This window comes from Setaria italica, chromosome VII, assembly GCF_000263155.2.
Source record: "Setaria italica strain Yugu1 chromosome VII, Setaria_italica_v2.0, whole genome shotgun sequence".
Taxonomy (NCBI): Eukaryota; Viridiplantae; Streptophyta; class Magnoliopsida; order Poales; family Poaceae; genus Setaria; species Setaria italica.
The window spans coordinates 10,479,906-10,502,009 of record NC_028456.1 but is presented as its reverse complement, the minus strand read 5'-3'; positions in this window follow the sequence as shown (position 1 = coordinate 10,502,009).

The window sequence follows — 22,104 nt, the reverse complement described above, 5'->3', positions numbered from 1 at the left end:
TATGCTTTGGAGATGGAAAGATTATTTGCTAGAATGTGATGAAGTAGAAAATGGAGAGGTATTTTGAACTAGATTGTGAGGGATGTGAGGGAGATTGATGTGACATATATAGTATGCATTCTTGCAGTGGTATAAGAATGATGCTACCTTGTCTAGATGGTTTATCTTATCAAATTTAATAAGGTTTTTCAAATCCATACTTGTTGAACTTGCATACCGTGTTCATCTCGGCGAGGATGTTCTCCGCCGAGTAGCAACGTATGTCAAGAAGGAGGTTCGATTCTACGAGAAAGAGTGGATACGGACATAGTGACCATGTGCCGTTTTCCGTAGAATCGAATCTCTTTCATGACGAAGTGCGGTGCTGCCCAGTTGCCCAGTTGAGGACATGCTCACGAGATGATGTGTATTTGGATCTTCATGTTGTTGTATTGTACCATGTTGTTTGGATCTTTAATCAATTTTCACGCGTAATCCATTGTCAAGTGTAATCCATTTTCATGCGTAATGCGATGTAGATGGACCAGCAATGGATGTATAATGCAGACAGGTGGAGCAAGGTGTTTATTGATGGCTTGCATTATTTTCTCGAAGTGACCAAAGCGAACAAGCCAGAGAATGGGTTCGTATGTTGTCCATGCTTCCAATGCAATAACAAGAAGGAGTATTTAAAGGATTCCTAGGGGACTATTCACAGCCACTTGTTTAAATACGGTTTCATGCCTAACTATTTGGTTTGGACCAAGCACAGTGAACGAGGGGTCGTAATGGAAGATGGCGAGGAGGAGGAGGAAGATAACACCATTCCAGACTGGGTTGCAGGCCAAGCTTTTGCAGGTACTACAATGGGCGAGGCTGATGAAGATGACTTTGCAGAAAATGGCCCTACTGATGACCTTGGTCAGGTGATTCGAAATGCACACAGAGATTGCAAAACTGAGAAGGAAGCAGCAAAGTTGCAGTGCATGATAGATGATCATCAAAAATTGTTGTACCCAGGTTGCCAGCAGGACCATAAAAAACTAGGTATGACACTAGAATTTGTGCAATGGAAGGCAAAAAATGGTGTGTCCGATAAGGCATTTCAGGGGATGTTGAACATTGTCAAGAAGATTGTTCCCGAGAATAATGAATTACCGTCCACAACATATGAAGCTAAACAGATTATTTTCCCTCTCAGATTGGATGTTCAGAAGATACACGCATGCCCTAATGACTGTATCCTCAATCGTGGTGATGAATACAAGAAATTAGATGTTTGTCCCATCTGCGAAGCGCTGCGGTATAAGATCAGATGAGATGATCTTGGTGATGTTGAGGGGCAGTCTCCCAAGAAGAGAGTTCCTGCGAAGGTGATGTGGTATTTCCCTATAATACCATGCTTGAAGCGCTTGTTCAGGAACAAGGCGAATGCTAAGTTGATGCGATGGCACAAAGAAGAACATATGGAAGATGAGATACTGAGACACCCCGCAGATGGGGCCCAGTGGAGATCAATTGATAGAGCATTCCCGGACTTTGAAAGTGAAGCAAAGAACATAAGGTTTGGTTTAAGTACTGATGGATTCAATCGATTCGGTGAGTTGAGTAGTGGCCATAGTACTTGGCCTGTGACCCTATGTATGTTCAACCTTCCTCCTTGGCTGTGCATGAAGCGGAAGTTCATTATGATGCCGGCGCTTATCCAGGGCCCAAAACAACCCAGCAACAACATTGACGTGTACCTAAGAACGTTGGTTGATGACCTTTTATAGCTCTGGAAGGAAGAAGGTGTATGTGTGTGGGATGAGGATAGATAAGAGATCTTTAATCTACGAGCATTGTTGTTCGTAACCATCAATGACTGGCCTGAACTGAGTAACCTTTCGGGATAGACAAATAAGGGATATCGGACATGCACCCACTGTTTAGACGACACAGACAGTATATATTTAAAGCACTGTAAAAAGGTCGTCTATATGGGTCATTGTCGATTTCTCCCTGCTCACCACTAGCTGAGAAAGAGCGGAATGCATTTCAAAGGGGCGCCAGACCATCGTAAAAAACCTACACACCGCAATGGAAAGCGTGTCTTCGAGATGATGAAGGATGTAAATGTAGTCTTTGGAAAGGGTCTTGGTAGCCAACCTGTTCTGAATAACGATAACGGACATGCACCCATGTGGAAGAAAAGGTCAATATTTTGTGAGCTACCTTATTGGGAAATCCTAGATATTCGCAACGCAATAGACGTGATGCACCTGACGAAGAATCTTTGCGTGAACGTGCTAGGCTTCATGGATGTATATGGGACCTCGAAAGATATATTGGAAGCACGACAGGACTTGAAAGCCATGGGGCAACAAGATGACCTACATCCGGAAAAGTGAGATAATGGACAACACTACTTACGTCCTGCCAATTACACTCTCAGCAACGAAAAGAAGGATATCATGTTTGAATGCTTAAATAGTATGAAGGTCCCGTCTGGGTACTCCTCGAATATAAAGGGAATAATAAATATGAAACAAAAGAAGTTTACAAATCTCAAGGTCCATGACTGCCACATGTTGATGACCCAGTTGCTTCCGGTTGCACTGAGGGGTGTTCTACCAGAAAATGTCCGGTTGCCGCTCGTAAAGCTATGCGCGTTTCTCAATGCAATTTCGCAGAAGGCAATCGATCCATCCAAGCTATCAAAGCTACAAAACGATGTGGTGCAATGTCTTGTCAGTTTTGAGTTGTTATTTCCACCATCCTTCTTGAATATTATGACAGACTTACTAGTTCACCTAGTAAAAGAGATTGGTATTCTCGAACCTGTATACCTGCACGATATGTGGCCTTTCGAGAGGTTCATGGCAGTCCTAAAAAACTATGTTCTTAATCGTGCCCATCCAAAAGGAAGCATCATCAAGGGATGTGGAACAGAGGAGGTGATTGAGTTTTGTGTTGATTTTATTGATTCAATTGACTCGATTGGGGTTCCAACTTCACGCCACGAGGGGAGGCTCTGAGGAATGAGCACCCTTGGAAGGAAATCAAGCTTCAGCAATGATACTGATTTGTTCGACAAGGCACACTACACTATTCTATAACAGTCATCCTTTGTGTCTCCGTATATCGAGCAGCACAGGCAGATGGTAGTTTCCAAAAACCCGACCAAATCCGATGCTTGGTTTACCCGTCATCACATGGAAACTTTTCCCTCCTGGTTGCGCCAACAACTTATGGGTAACTATGAGATTCACCCACAGCTTACCTGGTTAGCCAGGGGACCTGCAAGCACAATTGTGAAATTCCAAGGCTATGAGATAAATAGTTATACATTTTACATGAGAGCCCAGGACCAGAAAAGCACGAACCAGAATAGTGGTGTCCGCATAGATGCCATGGATAGAAATAATAGCAAGGAGTCGTATTATGGTTTCATACAAGAGATATGGGAACTCGAATACGGAGCATTGTACATCCCTCTATTTCTTTGCAATTGGGTGAAGCTAACTGCCATAACCAAAGATCAGTACGGAATGACAATAGTAGATCTAAGCAAGACTGGATACAGTGATGACCCATTCATACTTGCCAATGATGTGCATCAGGTGTTCTATGTGAAGGACATGTGTAGCAAACCCAAGAGAAATCTAAAAGAGACATGGGAGCCAAAGTGCCACATAGTTCTTCCAGGTAAAAGAAAAATCGTGGGAGTCGAGGATAAAACAGACCAATCAGATGATTATGATCAGTTTGATGGCATGCCTCCATTCGTAGTTGAAGTTGATCCAAGCATCCTTCTATCCAAAGAAGAGGCTCCGTACTTACGCCGCGATCATGATCAAGGAACTTTTGTGAAGAAAAAATTTTACAACGTTGTATTGTAATGCGCTAAATTTACATGACCTTTGTGTAGTACTTGATACAATTTTTAATTTACCCTATGTATGATTTCATGTGTTCTTAAATTTGTTAGGTGAAGATTTATTAGATAAACATGAACAATGTTAACCACATACATACATGGATTTTTTTGCGTGTTGAAATTATTTAATTGAATAATTTCTTGATCATAGCGATGCAGTAAAATAAATATTTTAGAGGCTAAATGAATTGGTATAAAATTAATGACTAAATCACACTTATTGTCAATATACTCGCTAATTAAATTATTTTTGCATGTACAAAATATGTGAAGGTTTTTGTTTTTCATCCTGAAATGCAGTGAAAACATAAATAAAATCCATTTCCAAAAAACAGGCGGGAGACCAAAAATAGGAAAAGGCCCTTTTGTCCCGAGTGCCAACAGCAACCGGGACAAAAGGCCCCCCCATTTTATCCCGGTTGCAAACTGCAACCAGGATCAAAGGGTAGTTTTCGACTCCCGTCGGAACGTACCTTTTTATCCCAGTTATAGTTGGCAACCGGGATAAAAGGGGTGGTGGTGGCACCCGGGATAAAAGGGTAGGCTCCCAGTCCCGCCTAGTGGACGTAACCTTTTGTCCCGGGTCCCATCACCAATCGGGATAAAAGGGGGGCCTTTTATCCCGGTTGGTAATGAGACCCAGAACAAAAGGTCCTTTAGTCCTGGGTGCCATTACGAACCGGGATAAAAGGGGGGGGATAAAAGGCACTGTAGCCTCTTCTAGCCCCCACGTCAGTTACACTTAGCCAAAATTTTGCCAAGATCCCGCGCTCTGCTCCGTCGCCGCCCGTCCGCCTCCCTCGCTGGCCGCCGCCGCCGTCGTCCCCCATTGCCCCAGCCATCATCGTCCCACCGCCCGACCGCCTCGCCCGCGCCCAGACAGCCTCCTCCTCCATCGCCCCGGCCCGCCTCGATCCTCCTCTGTCGCACCCCCTCAACCTCGTCGCCGCCGGCCGCCTCCGTCGCGGGGCCTCGTCGCCGCCTCCATCCTCGTCGTCGCCTCTGTCGCGCGCGTCGCCTCGTTGCCCCTCGTCACCGGCCGCCTCCGCCCGGCGTTTGCTTCGCTCCATCCTCGCCTCCGCTGTCCCGCCGCCCCGGCCACTGTCGACCGCGCGAGGTCTGCCGGCATTGGCACCGGGAGTACCGCTCTTGCTGACGCAAGCTCACTTGTTTGCGTCAGCAAGGGATTTTTTAGTTAGAAAATAAATAGAAATGAGTAGTAATTAGTTAGAAAATCAATAGATATTTGTATATGTGTTAAAAAATCAAATTAGTGGAAATTAGTAGTAATTAGTTAGTCCCTCCGCCTAGGTTAGAAATTAATCGTGTTTCGTTGTGGTTCATTCCTTCGCATAGGAGATGGTGGCTAATTCCAGAGACGTTCGTCCTTGCCTCCGCCTAGGTTAGAAATTAATCGTTGCCGCGGCCACCTAGTTCCGTCCCTGCCTCCGCCGTCCCGCCGCCCCGGCCGCCGCCATCCCAACCTAGGCACCGTCGACCACGCGAGGTCCGCCGGCACTGGCCCCGGGAACGAATTAGTTATAAAATCAATAGATATTTGTATATTAGTTAGAAAATCAAATTAGTAGGAATTAGTAGTAATTTCCTAGAAATTCCAATAAATATGTATAAATTAGTAGAAATTTGGTAGAAATTCGTAAAAAGTACTACTAATTTATTGAAATTTGTATAAACATTCCGGACTTTGTGGGATTCATGTTATTGTAAAATTAGTAGGAATTAGTAGTAATTTGCTAGAAATTCCAATAAATATGTATAAATTAGTAGAAATTTGGTAGAAATTCATACAAAGTACTACTAATTTGTTGAAATTTGTATAAACATTCCGGACTTTGTGGGATTCATGTTATTTTATGATTTCATGTATATACCCTTATGTACATATAACTAAGGTGATTTCTATAACTGTCAGGTATGATTCCATGTATGTTTCAATCAATAGTTGAAATGACTGACGACGAGATCGCAAGGTATCTCATGGAGCAAATAATCGCTAGTGATGGTAGTGGCGACAACCTTCCACTATCGTACACCGATGAAGAGGGCACCCAGGCGGACATGTTGATCTTGTATTGTTTCATGCCACCGTTACTACTACGTACTAATTAACGAATCTTGAATTGTTAGCCCTCTGGATCAACGCAAGGGCAGAAGACCCGAGGTCGTACAAAGGTGATGGAAGGGAGGCTTGTCATCACGAAAGTGACAGAAGAGGGCAGGTCGGTTGCTCTCGAGAAAGTAGCAAAGAAGTACGTGAGTCAGATCGAGGCAATCATCTGGGACAACGTGCCTATCAGCATCAGAGAATGGAAGGGTAGAAGCACTAATCCGTACACCCCCCCGGAGACAGAAAACAATATGTTGTGGGAAGACGTCAAGAGACATTTCACATTCCCCGAAGGATATATTGAAAAGGATGTGAAAGCGTGGACGCTGAAGAAGATGGCTACACGATTCCAGACATTCAAGAAGATGATGGATGCCCACTACATTAAGAAGGGCCGAACTATAGACTTCAACGCATGGCCAAAGTTGAGGGACCACTGGGAGACATTTGTTGAATATAAGAGGAGTGAAGACGGTGTGAAAAAGATCCTGACCAACACTACAAATGCTAGTCAGAAGGGCTATCATCATCATCTGGGGTGAGGTGGTTATGGCACAGCAATTCCCAAATCGAGGAAGATGGAACAAGATCTGATCAAACGGGGAATCATACCTGCAACTATTGAATGGCCCGAACGATCAAAAAATTGGTATTACGCTCATGGAGGCTCCCTGGGCCCAGAGGATGGGACGTTGATTTTCAATGACACAATAAGTGAGAAGGCCGAACGTCTTATGAAGAACATTGAAGATTCTAAGGCTGGGAGGTTGAAGGTGGACCAAGAGAATGATGAGCTCACATTGGCCCTCGGTAATCCCGAGCACCCAGGACATTGCCGAGGGTTCGGGGTCATTCCGTGGAAGTTTGCTTTCCGAGGTGACAGCGCATCGTACAGAAGCCGCAAGCGAAGAAAGGAACAGATCAAGGAGAGCTGGTGACAGATGCTAGAATCCAAAGTCTAGGCACAAGAACAAAGAATGTTGGAGGAAATCAATCATCGAGTGGCCCACGCAGTTGCGGAGTTGGCCCAATCTGGAGCATTGCCGAATCAAAACTACGCCAGCCCTTCTCAACGCCTCTTGAGCAGTTGTGCTTCTACAGGGGTCCCCGATGCGTAGACGCCCAGATTACCCATGGAGGAGCAACGGTTCCCCGTGGATGCCATCACGCAACGCACCACATGTGAGCTGCATGCACCGATCGGCAACCTCACTATTAAGGTATACTTATACATAATATTTATGCAATCTTGTCAATTGATCCACTTGATGAATGCTTAGGGCAAGTTGAGACGCCAACTGCACCGCCCCCTGAGCCGAGATGGCCTTACGAGCTAGGCAAACCTCTTGTAAGGCCTTCGTTGGTACGGAAGCTATCAACAAAGATGTACGCATTCTATCAATGGTACATGATGGCATCCGCCGACTCGAGGGAGATGTTCGGCCTGAAGGTAAAATCGAACTTCAAGGAGATATACGAAGTGTACCATCATGATACCCTGGACGTCTCTCGGATCAGTGCATGGGTTCTGTAAGTGTCCGTTTATCTCTACATGTAAATTTTAGCGTGCATCACCGTACTAACTTCATCTTCCATTTTATGTAGGATGCTAATTCAGACGTGGCGACGAGAGGCGTACCTACATATAGGCTTCATGGATCCATCTATAGTTAACCAAAAACAGATACAATTAGAGCCGGAGAAAACCTTGGTGGAAGTATACAATTTCCTAGACAAACAAACATTCAAGGATTTCATACTACTTCCATACAACTTCAAGTGTGTGTATATCGTCTACTTTCGTTATCTTTTTGCTTATCTCTACATGTTAGTTAGCTCTAATATGCATGAACATTTTACGTACGCAGCTTCCACTGGATCCTTATTATAATTGAGCCTGAAAGAAGCCACGTCACTGTCTTCAATTCGTTGAGGAAAGATCCGGTGGAGTACCAAGACATGCAAGATATGCTAGGCTTGTAATAATTCTGGACCTTTATCTCTATGCAAAAGTTTGTTTCCTAAATTTTATCCCTGTTACACTATATCATTCATTATTCTAATCCGTAGCGCATGGAAACAATTCATAAGGACACACAAAGGTCCATTCAAAGAAAAACTTACATGGAACACAGACTTCCCGGTACGTATGAAGTCTGCACATTTATTACATTGTATAACACGAATATTTCATAACTTATTTTTTTCTGCACTGAAGTGCTTAAGACAAGAACCCGGGAATAATCTATGTGGCTACTACATCTGTGAGCACATGTACAGTTTTATGGGACCCAAGGGACTAAAGATGACACCGCACAACTTTAAAGTACGTAAAATAAAACTATTACTAGTTAATTATTTTCTAACTCCTTATATTTATTTGTTCGTGTAACATTCACAAATTTCCAAATTATAGATATTAAATATTCAACAAGGACTCTTGAAGGAAGAAAGAGTAGCGGCAATATGTGAAGGTCCCATTGGATTCCTAATGGGCGAGGTGGTACATCCAAAAGGAGAATTTTATTACGATGGACGACAATTAGACGCTCCGAGCAGCAACACCTCGACGGGAAGATTGTAGATATATAATTTGATTTATTTGTATAGATAATACGCACTAATTTTGATCGATTTGTACTAGTTGAATTGTGTATATGAATTGTGTATATATATAGTAATTGTATAATTACAAATTTCATTCGTTTAAATACTAGTTGATTTCATTCTAAAAAAATCTCAACTACTAAATGTTAACAAAAGGGCCGCGGTACTACGTACGTGATACATGCATGAAAATTTCAGGCGCCACACAGGGTGCCATGCAGGGCGCCATTTAGTCCCGGCTGGGAAATCCAACCGGGACTAAACGGTAACCCTTTACTCCCAGTTGGGCAACCGGGACTAAAGGGGCTGTCCCACGCCTGGCGTGGTAGGTCCTTTAGTCCCGGTTGATGACACCAACCGGGACTAAAGGGTGACCTTTACTCCCGGTTGAAAGACTCGGGACTAAAGACTCCCCTTTGTCCTGGTTGGTTTATCCCGGATGGATTTTTGGGAGATATGCACCCTACCAACTGGGACTAAAGGCCAATTCCCTACTAGTGCGGCCAATACTTAAAAAAAGGGTGGCCATAATACTCAGGAAAGATTGATCCAACTTTGCAAAAATTGTCCTTTCACGAAGGAAGTATGGACTCAATAACCTTCAGAACCTTGACCAGAACTGCTCGATGTCCAGACGGTGGCAGCATGCGCCCAGCCATATTTAATTTACAACGATCACATGAAAATATTTGGAACCCACTTACCTAATCAAGGAATAAGTGCAACAACACCAGCGCGCTGTCCTTTATTCCTGATGAGTTGTTTTTCCTTTCCCTGCTCTCATGTTTCTTCATTTCTTGCTCCTAGGTGATCCCTCATGCTTTGTGGTGGTTTGTTGCACCTCTCTCAAAGTGGAGAGGTTGTCTCCAGTTGTTCATCACTGGTGTGATCTCCAGTCATTTGTTCTCGTTTTTAGCTTAATTTTGCTTTATATTGTCTAATAAAACTTGCAGGAAATCACTTGCTCTCCTTTCAGGGAAAAAAAGGTCTGATTCCAGTATGCCATTTTAGAAAGCCAGGGTAACATGTTCATAGGAAAAGACAGAGCAGACACGTATTTCTCAAAAAATGGCGGTCGATCATGGACATGAATTCCACCAAAAATGTTGACCATGTCTTCGAGAGACGAGTATGGCATGAAGGCTGCCTATTCCAAAGGTTCCATCCTTTTATTGGGGCAAGGTTCAGCTTGGTGTGTATAGGGTGCCAGCTGCTGGCTCCAGGTCTCCAGCTCTGCCCGGCCAGCCGGTTCACCAACCTATATCCAACCACCTCGAGCCAGGCTGTCCTTTGTGGCCGCTGCTACCAAGCTCCCAGCAAGCTTTAGGTGTCCTGACTGTAAATTATTTTCTTACACATTTATGGTCACATGTGCAATGTAAATGGAAGAAAGATAAAATGTGCTAGCTTATTTACCATAAGAATTATATCTCGAATCATTTTTATTGTTAAAATAGGATACACTTTATTGTAATAATCACGGATTTCAATGTTGGAGTTGTTGACTGCCTTATTCTTTATTTGCATCTTCTGCTTGGAAACATATGGCAAGAACCTAAGCCTATAGATAATATGCAAGTCAGATGTACATGTGCACGGTATTGTGTGCCAACTCCACTGTCACACCCAATTCTAAATCAGGACTAGCTACTTATAAAGTACAACAACAACAATAACATAGCCCTTCAGTCCAAGTAAGTTGAGGTAGACTAGAGTTAAAACCTAACAAGAGCCACAAATCAGAGTTCGGCCCCATGAATAGCTATTTTCCAATCACTCCTTTCCGGGACTAAATCTTTGGGTATATTCCATCTCTTCAAATCTCCTTTTATTGCCTCTTTCCATATCAATTTTGGTCTTCCTCTGCCTCTCTTCAATTACTGTCACACCTTAGGGTTCCACTATGCACCTGTGCCTCCGGAGGCCTTCGTTGGACATGTCCAAACCATCTCAGCTAGTGTTGGATAAGCTTTTCTTCAATTGGTGCTACCCCTAACCTATGACGTGTATCCTCGTTCCGGACTCGATCTCTTCTTGTATGACCAAAAATCTAACGCAACATACACATTTCCACTACACTTATTTGCTGGACATGTCATCTTTTTGTAGGCCAACATTCTGCACCATACAACATTGCAGGTATAATCGCCATCCTATAAAACTTACCTTTTAGCTTCAATTGTACCCTCTTGTCATATAAAATTCCTGATGCTTAGTGCCACTTCATCCACCCCACTTTGATTTTATAACTAACATCCTCATCCATATTCCTATCTCATTGTAGCATTGATCCCAAATATCGAAATGTATCCTTCCTCGGTACTACTTGGCCTTCCAAACTGACATCTCCCTTCTCATGTGTAGTAATGCTAAAGTCACATCTCATATATTCAGTTTTAGTTCTGCTGAGTCTAAAACCTTTTGAGTCTAGGGTCTCCCGCCACAACTCCAGTTTCCTCTTTACTCCTGCTCGACTTTCATCAACTAGCACTACATCATCCGCGAAGAGCATACACAAAGGGATATCCCCTTGAAGGTCCCTTGTTACCTCATCCATCACCAAGAAAAATAGATTAGGGATCAAAGCAGACCCTTGATGCAGTCCTATTCTAATCGGAAAGTCATCTGTGTCACCATTACTTGTTCGGACTCTAGTTACAACATTATTGTACATGTCCTTAATAAGTCCAACATTTTTTCTTGGGACTTTATGTTTGTCCAAAGCCTACCACATAACATTCCTTGGTATTTTGTCATACGCCTTCTCCAAGTCAAGAAAACCATATGTAGGTCCTTCTTCTTCTCCCTATACCACTCCATAACTTGTCTTATTAAGAAAATAGTTTCCATGTTGGCCTTCCAGGCATGAAACCAAATTGGTTCATAGAGACCCATATTATCCTTCTAAAAACGATGCTTGATAACTCTCTCCCATAGCTTCATAGTATGGCTCATCAACTTAATTCCTCGATAATTAGTACACCTTTGAATATCTCCCTTATTCTTGTATATTGGTACCAGTATACTTCTCCTCCACTCTTCCGGCATCTTGTTCAACCGAAAAATATGGTTGAACAACTTGGTTAGACATACTATGGCTATATCCATGAGGCATCTCCATACCTTAATTGGGATACCATCCGGGCCCATCGCCTTACCACTTTTCACCTTTTCAACGCTTCTCTGACCTCAGATTCTTGGATCTTTCGCACAAAGTGCCTGTTGGTGTCATCAAAAAAGTCATCCAACTGCAAGGTTGTGTTCTCATTTTCGCCATTGAATAATTTGTCAAAATACTCTTGCCATCTATGTTTGATCACATCCTCCTTTACCAAGATGTTCTCCATTTCATTCTTAATGCACTTTTACTTGGTTGAAGTCCCTCATCTTTCTCTTGCGAACCTTATCCATCCTATAGATGTCCTTCTCTCCTTCCTTCATACATAATCGTTGGTAAAGATCCTCATATGCCATACCCTTTGCCACACTTATAGCTCGCTTTGCGATCTTCTTTACCTCCTTGTACTTCTCTATGTTGTCCACACTCCTGTCATGGAACAAGCGCCTATAACATTCTTTCTTCTTCATAATAGTCCTTTGGACTTCCTCATTCCACCACCATGTATCTTTATCTATATCTCTATCCCCCTTGGTCACTCCAAGCACCTCTGAGGCCACCTTCCAAATGCAGTTTGCCATCTTCTCCCACATGTTGTCTGCATCCTCTCCTTCCTTCCAAGGGTCCTATTTGATTACCCTTTCCTTGAAGACCTTTGACATCTCCTCTTTCAGTTTCCACCACTTTGTTCTTGCAATCTTGGCTTGTTTATCCCTACATGCGCGCATCTAAAAACGAGAAAGTCTGGTACTACAAGCTTATGTTGAGAAACAACCCATTCCCCTGGTATCACCTTGCAATCCAAGCATGCTCATCTATCCTCTCTTCTTGTGAGGATAAAGTCAATCTGGCTATAGTGTTGGCCACTACTAAAAGTCACTAAATGGGACCGTCTCTTCCTAAACAAAGTGTTCGCTATCATCAAGTGAAAAGCTACTGCAAAGTCCAAGACTTCCTCTCCCTCATGATTCCTACTACCATACCCAAAACCTCCATGAACCGCCTCGAATCCTGCACTTATTGTACCTACATGCCCTTTAAGATCTCCTCCTATGAAAAGCTTCTCGCTAGAAGATTCAGTTCTAACCAGGCTATCTAGATCTTCCCAGAAAAGTCTCTTAGTAGTCTCATCGTGACCTACTTGGGGGGCATACGTACTAATTACGTTCAGGACCATATCACCAACGACAAGCCTAACTAGGATAATCCTATCCCCATGCCTTCTCATATCCACCACTCCATCCTTGAGACTCTTGTCAATCAAAACCCCCACTCTATTTCTATATGCAGTTGTCCTTGTGTACAAAAGCTTAAAATTGGTATTGTCCACCTCCTTCACCTTCTGGCCATTCCATTTAGTCTCTTGAACGAATAAGATATTTACACGCCTCCTAGTCTCTACGTCAACGAACTCTCTTAACTTACTTGTAAGAGACCCTACATTACAACTACCTACACGAATCCTAGTTGGTTCAACTAGCTTCCTTGCCCTTCGCACTCGTCGAGAGAGATGTGAAGACCCTTGTTCATTTTTCACTACACCCGGGCACCAATGTAGCACGCCACTAAGGAATTGACGACCCGATCCTTGCTCATTTGACACCATGCCTAGATCGCGACACGGCGCGTCACCAAGGGGGAGAGGACCTGGCCCTTGCCCATTTAACACCATACCCGAGTTCTGATATGGCGCGTCGTGAAGAGGGTTATGCCCTAACAGATTTCTCTTGGGTTTCATCTCCATTAGAATGGCTAGGTTTAACATTAGCTTGCCAAGCTTATCATAACCCTCCTCCTTTACCAGGGCTTGGGACCTGCTATGTTGAGACAACATAGGCGGAGTTGACTAGCTACTTTAGTCAATATAAAAAATAGTGCCAAAATGTAAAAAAGTATTAACTTTATTACATGAATGAAAGTCTTTAAAGGAATAGAATAATAAATTCTTTATTCTAGCAACATAACTCTAACAACTTCAAGGACTCCAACGACACCAAAGACTCCAATAGTTGATTGGGCGAACATGTCTGCCTAGTATTCCACAAAGTCTTCAGGAAACTACTCAAATTGATCTTGGTCTGAGCAACATATAGAGTATGGGTCAGAAAAACAAGTGTAAGTACACTTATGGTCTGAGCAACATATAGAGTATCTGTCAGAAAAACAAGTGTAGGGAAATATATGACATGCAAGGTTTAATTAAGGAAGGTTGGCTAGTTTACAACACTAAGTAATTTTAGTTAGTCAAATTTTGTTAGCAATTAAACTAGAAGTTTATACCCCTTAAACATTAAGCACAAGACACAAATAAATACCATAACTAAATAGATAACGACAATTTATTTCAACTTCATGTACATTAATCATTTAAGGGTCCAGGCAGCTCTTGACTTTGAGCACGATGGTTATAACAATTTCTAGACACTCTGTTTCAGAGTTTGTATAGCTTTATCCACAAGTTATTTTTCCCATGTATTCTAGGTTAGTTACTCCCTTAAACATTTCCAAGGTTAGTCGCTTGGGATTTGAAATGAGGCATTTATAAAGATTACCTAGCTATTGAGGATAGCTCGCTAAGGTTTCATGATGAGACCAATGGATAGACATCCCTAGTGCAACAGGTATCTACCACAGAGTATACTTTTCAAGAGGACCAGACTATACACCATCATTGTCTCCACTTCTTGCCCTTTCAATAAAGCCATCACAAACAAGAGTTCCTAATTAATTAATTAAGACTAGAGCCATGTAGTTCTTGTGGTTGTACTGTTTTCCTAGGTGGTTCCTCTTCATGTTCCAATTAAACATAGTGATCTTGTTGTTAATGTAAGAACATAGCATAGCATAAATAAAACAAGTTTAATATTTTTCAATTAACCCAGTATATTTCAGGTATAGAAACTAAGTAAAAACTATCAAAGAATAAAGTAAACCCAGGTAGACAAAGCATATTCACGTAACTTTGTATCATCCTTGGTTAGGATCCATCAAGTTAGACTCAAGCATGCATGGTGTATGTTTATGAAAGGTTATTAGGACCAAGCCATTACATAGGTATATAAAAGCATGCTAAAGGTATTCAGAAGCTTGATCCTCCACTACAAGAAATCTTTCAGTCTATGATGAAAATTTTATGACACATTCATTCTCGTCATAAATTTATGACGTTTCTGGCTGAAAATGTCATAAAATTTTAGATCTCAGCAAATTTAGTGACAAGGTTACGGAACGTCATAAAAGTTGCCACCCAAACCAAAAAGAAAACATCACTCGCTATTTCATGGTAGTTTTGTGATGACATAAGGTCTGCGAAAACATCATGTAAGTTTAAGCTGATATATAGGGCGGTAAAATAAAATGAAAAATATGCTCCACCAGTGGGTCAAACCTGCTACTGATCGAATGGGAAGAATTTACCGCAACCGGAGCCCACAAGTAAGGTAAGTTTCATGTGAGTGTGGTAGTTGGCGGTAGAAAAGCCTGCGCTACAGCCAAAAACTAGGGGCCGTGGACATTCTTGAGCTATCCTTACTAGAGATCACATTACCCTCTCCTTGAGCATGAACGTTTATCCCGTTCATCACAAAAATAATGCTCATCCTCTTCGAGATCCGTCATCCATTGTGCCAAGGCTCTACGAGTCGTGCACCCATCTTATGGTGTTCTTTTATAGAAGCTAGAATAAATGGTTGTTCATGCTTCTACTTTATCAAAATATTGCAAATCTTGTGGTTGCACTATGGCGCTATCCTTGCAGCTTGAACTTCGATGATAAATCAACAAATGGTGGTGAAACTGGGAACTACACCACCATTGGTAGGTGAAATGTGAAGGTTCTCCATGGTCGAGCTTGTGACCATAAACAAAGCACTCCCGGTAGATAGCCCGGATTAATTTTTTTTTATAAATAATAAAAGCAAGAACATGTTGTTAGGAGAGTATGCACCTTCAGGTATTTTTAGTCGCTAACCATTTTAGGTTGAGATTCAAAAGAACGAGGGTCATGCTATGCCCGAAAACATGGGAGCTGCATCAACAGTACACTTGGTACCCTTTTGTAATGGAACACACTCTGAAGGAAACTCCAACACCACACACTTGATTTTTGATGTCGTGAGACACAAAAGTCCAAGTGTGGGGGGAGACTGGTGAGCACCTTGCAACAGGAACCATCCATACTAGAGATGATGTTAGTTTTGTCTTGCCAAAAAAGAGAATAGAGAAACAATAAGAAAAAAAGAGTGAAAAAATAATAGAAAAAAAAGAAGAGAGATGAAAAAAGAAGAAGAAAGGATGAAAAAATAAAAGACAAGAAGAGAGATGAAAAAAAGAAAAAAAACAAAAATAAAGGAGAAGAAGAGAGCAAGAGAAAGCCAACGATCTCCACATGGATCAAAGGCTGCATTACGAGCATACCTTCAAGCAGTGTGCATTGCACCTTAATAAATATCATTTTGCTGCTTGGCTCCACATATCGTTGCTCTCGCGCGTGCGTGCAAGCCTTGGCTTTGTCTCCATTAGCTCTGCATAACTCCGCTCTAGCAGCTCCCGCACGCATACGAGCAAGAGGAATGCTCCTTTGCCTTTCTAGGCCTTTTGCTGCTCCACTCCGCTTGGCACTTGCTCACATGCACGAGAGGAGACGTACTTTGCGCCTCCAATCCTGCAGCACCATGCCAACGGATCATGCCATCAAGGGCCATGGTTCCTGCACACTAGTCTCATGTGAGACCTAGCCGTTTTGCCTACCCAAGCTAGCATGGTCCAGTGCCTTCCTTCAATGGAGGAGTCATCGATAACCATGAGATACTATAATGCTACTCCAGCAATTCCAAGGCATCAATCCTCACACGCTGCTAGTAAGCTCACTTAGGTATGTGCAAGGTAACCCAAAAGTTCACCAATTATTCTCTTAATTTTATCTCCATGTTAGTATAGCTTGATCATACAAATTCATGCATCCCTTATCTATTTCTATATGCTTTGGTTTGGGTGTTCTCTTGCGGTACATCCACAGACTTTTTAAATTAAGCATGGTGCTTAGGTTAAAATAGCCTTCTTTAATCAAATTAGACATGGTGTCGAGTATGATTAATGAACCATCAGAGTTAATACTTTCATAGGCATTGGATGTATATCTTTTGTGGACTAACCCCTGCAGGGAAGATCTCAAATAGATGGGTAAGTCCTCAAGTTGAATTGACACTGGAGATAAATCAAGTCTCGGAACACACTTCAACAAAAATTGCACGACATGCAAGGGAGGCACAAATCACCTTTCAAAGTGCATTGTGAGTATACTATCAAATGCCTCTTTATTTTTGTTCATGCAATTTTATCTCAGCCTTGTTTCAGTTATGCTAAAAAGATAAAAATTTGGTGAACAATCAAATTTCAAATAAAATATTTTATTATAAAAACCCTTTTGAAAAAAGTCACTCTCGAAAAAAAATGATCTGGGAATTCACACTATGTGAGCTTTGAATCCTATTATCCTTAAGCATGGATGTGAACAACTAACCTTGGGAGCAACAATGAAATCCTTTCAAAACTCTTTAGCATCCCTCGAGTTTTGGTTGTCCACTAAAATTTTGCAGGGAATAATATAACAACCAAGGAGCAATGCACAATAACTCCAACACTTCTACAAACGTTCCTTAGGTCCAACATGGAGAAAGATGCACAAGGACCAAGCAGAACAAATGCAAATCTTTGTTGCACCTATAAAAGCTTAACTCTTGGGAAGATCAGTCAGGTAAGTATCCCAAACCTCATGCGTCCTTTCTCCATGTTTCCACCCTGATAAGTTACCCATCATGCCCAATTTGCCATGATAAAAAGAAAATAAATAAAAATAAATAAAATAATGAAAAATATAAGAAAGAGAAATTTAGGCACTTCAAATACTTCATGCACCTTTATCCAATAAGATTTAGACTTCCCATTGTTTAAAATTGGCAGTCCTTGCTTGTTTCCACCTTTGTTCTTTTTGTTTAATAAAAATAGGTACAAGAATAAGAGTGGGGGAGATATCTTAGGATTTTCAATGCACACACATTCGAGATCTCCAACAAAGGTGTTGCACAGCATCGTCCGCACCAGGACAACGAGGGATAAGATAAGGGCAGCAGGAGGAGTTGGCTGACCCATTGGTTCGGCTAAACCACTACTAGTCCACCTTGGCCCCCATCATCTCCAAAACAATGGTTTGCATAGCACAACCCTCAAACTTCCTAAGTTCTTGAGTTAAAACAAACTTTATCTTGCTTTATAAAATTAAACTCAATGAACCCTGCTATCTCCTCATGTTGAACATGCCTTTTCTATGGTTGCCTTGAATATTCTTTATTCCTCGCCTATATTCCTATCACTTGTGAACAATTTATCATAGGGAAAGCATGTCATCTAAGTAGTAGATGAATGAGATATGGTATGATGAAAGAAAACTTGCTTCTTCCAACAATGTACTTGGGAATTTTATCTTACAAACAAAAAAATTGCTTGACTCCACAATGATATGATAAATTCTTACCAAAGCCATATGTTGATCTCATTGAAAAGAACCTTATACATATGCTACTTGTTTTTGCATTGAGTTTTGTCAAACTGTTGTGAGCCGTGTGAGAAATTTTTCATACTTTCATGATCAAGATCACGTACAATCCACCTTTATTCGCTGACTTGTACACTAGAAGTTGCACAAAACCATGCCATCCATTCCATAAAATAATGCTTCACTATATATGTTGATCTATCTCTCCAGTTATCGTTACAAAAGAGACATGGGCTATCAAAAAAATAGGGACACATGAAGGTCCCAGTAAAGAAAAAAATTGTGGACACATGAAGGTCCATGTATAGAAGAAAAAAAGAAAAAGAAAAAGAAATAAAGAGTTGGACACATGTTCTCAAAGTATTTCAAAAGGGAGAGAGATCATATAAAAAAAGAGTTTCCGTACACCTTGAATCCACTATCCACATATTCACACACATGCACACCTTGATCAGATTGTATGATTTGCTTCTCCTTGGATCCGGTTTTTGGCTTTGCAATATATGTAATACAAGTATGCTTCCTTTTCATCCTCTACCTTGAGCTCCACAAAAAGCCTTATTAGAAGTAGGGAGAAAAGAGGCAATCCAATGTAATGGTAAGGAACCATACACATTGAGTGATCTAAGAGAATCATTTGAGGAGCAAGGCTATGTTTTGATTTGAAAATTTTTCAAAAACCCAAGTTATCTGAGCAGGAGAAGTAAAGGCAAATTAATTCTAATCTATTCTAGTGCTCAACCACCCAAGATTGCATGGTAGACACTTCAAAGTTCACATGTACAGGTGAGGCTTGGAATAACTTATATGCAGGCATCATACCGGACGAGGAGATGTTCCACCTCAGTCCTTCAACCTTTACTCGAGGACGAGCATAGGGCTAAGTGTGGGGGTGTTGTTGACGGTCCTTATTACCAAAATGTGACCGTCAACTCCTATAAAGAATAGTGAAATAACAAACACCAAACTAGAGATAGAGGTTTAATTCTAACTATTTCCACAAGCTTTGGTGAATCACTGTTTATAGGAGATCACATCTGCACATGGGGATAAACGTGCTCAAACACACTCAAGGTGCAAAGAAACACACCCTTGATAAATTAGAGGTAAGCACACGGATCCATGGGCCCACAAACAGAGAAAAACTAACCAAACTTTGCACCAAACCCTAAATACCCACTTGAGGGCCCACTAGATAGTATCCCGGATGAAAGGCGGTGAGAGGGGTGACCCCGAGGGTTCGGCCGAATCACTCTCGGCTCGTCCGACGTCCATCCTCCACGTGTTGCTCCCTCTGAATCTCCCTATGGCAGTTGCATGGGGTTGGTGTGGAGAAGATGTACCTGGACGCGGGAAGGAGGGAATATGGAGAATATTCCTAGGATCAAGAGGAGGTTCTCCACTCCCCCAAGGAACCTCTCCACTATAAAAGGACCCCTCTCCTCCATTCAGCACAGAACACATCAAGGCACACAAGAGAAGAGATGGACTCCACACTAGAGCTACTTTAGTAGGATAGAATAGGGAGTGAGTGAGGATGTAGTTCGGATGAGGAGTCTCGGGTTTGTCGGTGACCTTCCTCGGCTTGTGCCTTATTGGATACGATCCACTTGAGTAAGTATCCAAGTTCATCTATGGTGGTGAGATCCTTGGTAAGGCTAAGTTCTTGTTATTATTCGTTTATGGGTTCATTATTCACTACAAGATTTTGTCACTAGCGCCACGGCACAAAATCATTGCAATACGGGTTGTTTCGTTGCAATAGCGAGCTATTACGACGATTTTGTGCCGTTGCCTTAAAAATGATGTCGTTGCTTAAACTTGCGTTGTAATATGGTATTACAAAGACACAGGAAGGTGTGGCCATAAGGGTGAGTTGTTGCAATGACGTGTGTCGTAGCAATCAGTGGAAACTACAACGCCCATTGTCGTTGCAATTTTTGTAATTGCAACGGTAGGCGTCGTTGCTATAGTGGCTATTGCAACGACATTGCGCTGTTGCAAATAAGCGTTAATACAACGCAAGAATGTTATTGTAATACGAGACTTATGTTGTTGCAATATGCTAACAGGATATCTCAACGAAATACTAGTCGTTGCTACATGCGTTAACCATATCCCAACGAAATATGTCATCGTGTTACAAATACAGGGTAGCGCAATGAATCATGTGTCGTTGTTATATGCTCAATAGATATCGCAACGATGAGAAAGCGTCGTTATATGCTGACAAGGTATCACAACGAGGTACGTGCCGTCGTTATATGCTTGAACCATATCGCAACGAAATATGTCGTGGTTATATGTGTACAGGGTAGTGCAACACAATATGGGTCGTGGTTATACGCTCAATAGATATCGCAACGACGAGAAAACGTCATTATATGCTTACAAGGTATGACAATGAGGTACGTGCCATCATTATATGCATCAACCATATCACAACGAAATATGTCGTGGTTATATGCGTACAGGGCAGTGCAACACAATACGGGTCGTGGTTATACGCTTATTAACGGAAAATATATCGTCATCATATGCTTGTGGGGTAGTGCATATGCTTATTTTTTAATACAATGGAAGATCCAAAACAAAAATTGATGCCACATATATATCATTAATTAAATCAATCCATCATTCACGCACACCATTCATGATAAAACAGAATATTCAACATATGAAAATACTCTTGTCTATTCATCCACATGACTCCCAATAATAAACTATGTAGAACACCTATATTATTCGTACGCATCTATAATCTTGATCACTCCCAGCATTCATGATGATCAACTTTGCTTCAAGATCTGCTTGGAACCTGTAGGCAACCTTATGTCTTATTGCCCTCCATAGCTTCACTGGCCTACTGAAGCGAAGAGAAACAAACAAGTGAAATAAAACTTGTGAAGCTACTTTGTCTTGGAATCAATATGCAGCAATATTGAAAGCACAATTCCAGTTCGTACCTGTTGTTCTTTCTTTTTGCCTGCTCGTGTTTTAGCACCAAATATAAGTTGTTGTGTACTAATGAATCTGGATCCTGCAACAGCTCATGCACCTTTACCATGATTCTCATTGAACAGACTCTTTGCAATGTTGGTAGTTTTAGCATTTTTGGTTGGTGCCAAAGTGCTTTTTTCGGTTGTGACAATGGTGCTTGGAGCATTCTGGATCATAATAAGGTTCTTGGAACATTGTTAGCTGAAATTTAATGCAAAAACCATCATGATTGGAATGCTTGTTCGATGTTTTTACCTGGTTTGATGTTTCTTGACTATGCACTACTTGTGTTGCAGCAATGTTTTCCTCAGTGCTCCCAGCTTCATCATCAGTTGTATTATTGTTGGTTTGATGGGTATGCTGCACAATTTAAAAGTGAGCAGGCAAATGGTTAGAGACATATGTATATAAATTCTCAATCACAACCAATTATTGTCGATACCTGGTTCCTTGTTTCTTGGCTGTGCAGTACTTGCCTTGCATCAATGTTATCCTCGGTGGTCCTAGCATCAACTTCGGTTGTATTATTGTTGTTTGCCAAGGTACGCTGCGGATTTTAAAAGAGGGGAGGCTAGATATTAGCGACATTATGCGAATTTAGAACAAACTATATTCTGGTTACCTCTCGCAGTAAAGCCTGACGATAAGACGCGATCATTGTTGCAACTTCCCCCATCAATTCTTATCTAAGTGTGGCTTTAAGTAGTTCTCTCTCTGCTTCCTTTTCAGATTCATGCTTCTACATTTTTTCCTGTAAACTGACGTTCCTGTTCTTCGAGCTTCTCTATTCTCTCCTGAAT